The 4,154-nt window shown below is 49.7% G+C and overlaps 1 pseudogene; it reads left to right on the top strand.

The window, feature by feature from the left end:
* The first annotated feature begins 3,011 nt into the window (after positions 1-3,011).
* LOC102482256 (baculoviral IAP repeat-containing protein 5 pseudogene) lies at positions 3,012-3,490 on the top strand (annotated as a pseudogene).
* Positions 3,491-4,154: the final 664 nt, after the last annotated feature.

Here is a 4,154-nt window from a genome sequence, read left to right as displayed (position 1 = left end):
GCCAGCACGTGGTGTAGTGTAGGGCACTGGACTCCCACATGATCAACTATGGTTTGAGTCCTGGATCTGGTGGCTTGAAACTCACATCCGCCGGGCATGCCCAAGATCCCAAGAGGAGAAGGGAGCAGAAGGGATTCCAGCATGCCATTGCCTCTGGGGGTGATTTCTCACTTTCTGTCTCTGTTTCTATCTGTCTTTACAGAAAGTGTAAGTGTCCTATAACAAAAATCTCTCTCTCAAAAAAAAAAAAAAGTACTCTTGGGACCAGCAGTTAGTGTAATGGCTATATCACTGGACTCCCATGTAGTTGACCGCGGTTCAAGTCCCGGGCCTGGTGGCTTAAACTCACGCCGGGCACGTGTGCGTGTGTGCCCAAGATCCCAAGAAGAGAAAGGAGTTGAAGGGATTGCGGTGTGGCCATCCCCCAGAGGGTGATTTCTCGCTTTTTGTCTCTCTGTCTCTCTGGTGAGCACACGCACCCTATAGCAAAAACCTCTCCAAAAAAAAAAAAAATGTACTCTTCAGGTGAGTGGTTTTCAAGTATGGTCTGGACTTGTCAGAAATGCAAAATCCTAGGCTTTACCCCAGGCAGCCTGAAGAAGATACTCTGGGGGTGGAGCCTAGAAATGTGTTTGAACAAGCCCTCCAAGGGACTCTGATGTGGCTAAAGTTTGAGAAGCACTGCCCTGAGTCTGCCTGAGCCATTATTAGGAAGTCTGGCTGTTGGTGTAACCTCTGAGATTCCTACAGCATGAGGAACCCTAGCAAGGGGGGGGGGCGAGGAAGCCGAGCAAGGGGGGGGGGGCGCGGGGGGGACTACATAGGGTCCTCAGATGCATGGAAGTGAAAGTTTCATGCTCTCGCCTTCCACTCATTTTTCTAAGCCTATCTGATGGAAGAGTCAGTGGTATCTTTAAGGTATCTTTAAACTGTCTAAGCCTGACAGTGGCAGGGGTAAAATATGAAGCTCTGTGGGGCTGACCACATGGGAAGGTTCTGGAGAAGGGATTCATACCCTACATCTCCCCGAGCATACCAGGTGTGTGCCCACCTGTGATCAGGGCCAGCTGAGACTGGGAACGGATCATGTCATGGGGACTTTGCTGGGATGCCAGTCTCCCTTACTCTCTTACGGAAGAAAGAAATACTTTATAAAAATAAAAATCTTTGAATTCCAGTTCCTTTATTTGCACGAGGAACTAATAATACCTTCCTGTTGGGATTGTTGTGAGGAGAAACAATATGAGTGAAAGCAACCTGCCCGGGTCTGGCAAATAAAAGGGTCGTGGTGAATGTTGGCTGGATCTGAAACCAGGACAATGTGGATGCCTGGGAAGAAGCCTCGCCGCCCACGTTCACCTAGGTTAACCTATTCCAGAAGGCCAAGCGTTAGCGTCAGCACACAGAGTAAGGCGCTGACTTGGGAAACCAGACTGCTATTGGAAAGACGTGTGCGTGCTCAGGAGTAGAAGCACGGGGACTCAGAACAAGGAGGTATTTACTTGAAGGGAGGTGCTGGTGCTCCAAACCCTCTTCCCCACCCTCCATGCTGCCCTCCAATTCATCTGACTAGATCAGCAGATCCAACCTAGAAATGTGGGATAGGAGGGCTTTTAGTGGGAAAACCACTTCTGGAGTCTGGACAAGTGTCTATCGTACCACATTTGAGACCTTCCACAGAGAAGATTTCAGTGAACAAAACCCACTCCCAGCCCTGGGGACTTGCTGGATTGGACCATCAAGTGGACGATAAGACACCAAGAAAGGCCTTGGTATGTACCGGGGACTGGCTACGCATGAACGTATTTAGCTCCACATTGACATTCTCTTTTTACAGATGGTGGATCTGTGGCTCCCATACATTAAGACTCGTGCCCGAGGGGCCAGCAGGTGCCATAATGGTTAAAGACGCTGGATTCCCACGTGGCCAACCATGGTTCAAGTCTTAGACCTTGCAGCTTGCTTTCTCACTTTCTCTCTGTCTGCTCAAATTAAAAATAACAACAAGAAGAAGAAGACTCGTGCCCGAAATCACACACCGCGATTTGAACAGCTGTTACTGGAAGCATGCTATTCACACTCCATGACCTCCAGTTCCCACACACCACTGGAATCCACCCTGGCTTAAAAAGATAAGAATTATCAAATAAGCACAGGAGAAAAATTCCAGTCTCACTCCAGCCAGCCAAGGACTAGGCTTAAGGGTTAAAGTATAACTAAGAACAAATACATCCCAACATCTGTCAAAATACAATTTAATGTCTTATAAATCTCATTTAATTCAGACCCAAAAATGAATCAGGAAATAGATAATACTCGCTCTTAGCTCTTTCACTAAAAGCTTGTGCATAATTAATCTTCAGAAGCCAGTATGAGTGAGGTCTTTTCTATTTACAGTAAAGTGCTTTTACCATCATTATGTAACGTTACTACCTCAATGATAATGAAAAAAAAGTGGCCTACCAAAACACTCCAACCCCAGACACTACCAGCACCAAATGCTGATCCCACCAGCACCAAATGCTGATCCTACCAGCTAGGCATTGACACTGAACCTCAGGAATTGTACTTATATGCCAGGAAGGTCCTCAGTAGGCACCCAACCAGGGCAAGGTCTTCCCTGTCCATTCAGACTATAAATGCAGGTAAGATGTTTCTGTTCCTCAATAGACAGAACATGCCCCTGACATTTTCTATGAAAATCCATGTGCCAACGGCATCGTCAATAGTGACCTTGCCGACCTGTTGGATGTGAAATAATTTACTTCATACTCTCTAGCTGGGGGAGATGCGGGAATCAAGTTGCTGAGAGATGAACAAGTACCTGATAAAGCAGGCTGTCTGCCGGCCCAGGTCTGTGCTTCCTGGAGTACTTCCGCCTGGAGCTACAGCCGGGGGACCAGTCCCACTCACAGGGAGACGACAGCAGTGTGGGACCTCGCACCCTGGAAAAGACAGTGCTGTTAAAAATCCAGCATGATCAGGTTTGAATTGCGGCACCGCTTGGCGGCATGGGCGCCCGGTCCTTGCCCCCGGCCTGGCAGCTCTACCTCGAGGACCACCGTGTCTCTACGTTCAAAAACTGGCCCTTGTTGGAGGGCTGCTCCTGCACCCCGGAGCGGATGGCCGAAGCTGGCTTCATCCACTGCCCCACTGAGAACGAACTGGACCTGGCCCAGTGTTTCTCCTGCTTTAAGGAGTGGAAGGCTGGGAGCCAGATGACGACCCCATAGAGGAACATAAAAAGCATTCGTCTGGTTGTGCCTTCCTCTCTGTCAAGAAGCAGTTTGAAGAATTGACCCTCGGTGAATTTTTGAAACTGGACAGAGAACGAGCCAAGAACAAAATGGCTAAAGAAATCGGCAGCAAGCATAAAGAGACCAAAGGGACGGCCCAGAAGGTGCGCTGTGCCATTGGTGCACTGTGCCATCGAGCAGTGGCCCCCCCTCGGGGGAGCCCCCTGCCACGCCCGGCCCAGTCCACGCCGTGAGCTGTTCCTCCAGCTGGCGCCGCGGCCTCGGGACCCCTGGACGCCTTGGGGAAGGGAAGGCCAAACCCTGGGCGCAGGTAGCTGTGTTTCTGTTTTTTCCTGAAAGTGACACCAGAAGCTGCTACTGCTGCCTGGGCAGATGGTGCCATCGACCACAGTGAGGGAGGCATTTTCTTTGGTAGTTTTTGCTTTATCGAGTCCTCAGCTCACCATGGGAAAGGGGGGTCGTGGACAAGCACAGGTGGACTTTGGCTAGAACTGACCGGCTTGGACCTATGCGGGTAGGCCCTCTGGCCCTGAGTGTGTCTGGGCTCTCCATCCTGAATCCGTGCAATTGTAGGTCCCCTGGGTCTGGACTGAGGACTGTGGGTGCAATTTTTAGCATTTGTTTGCATAATAATCTAAATGTTTCTGTGCAAGGAAAAAAAAAAAATCCAGCATGATCAGCCCCTTACAGTAAGACCTTGGGAAATACACTGACGTTCACATAGCATCCAAATCACTCATGTACAGTAGGGCTTTGGGTAGGGTATATTCGGAACTGTCCTGCCTCTGTCACCACAGTCTATTTTAGAACCCTTTCATTCCCGCCCAAAATAAATCCCACACCCCACGGTCATTGTTCCCCCATTCTGCAATCCCTTCACTGCTCCCTGGTTCTAGG

The sequence above is a fragment of the Tupaia chinensis genome, unplaced genomic scaffold, assembly GCF_000334495.1.
Source record: "Tupaia chinensis unplaced genomic scaffold, TupChi_1.0 Scaffold000354_1, whole genome shotgun sequence".
NCBI classification, from domain to species: Eukaryota; Metazoa; Chordata; class Mammalia; order Scandentia; family Tupaiidae; genus Tupaia; species Tupaia belangeri.
The sequence above is the reverse complement of the archived record's forward strand: the minus strand, read 5'-3'. Positions and strand labels throughout refer to the sequence as shown.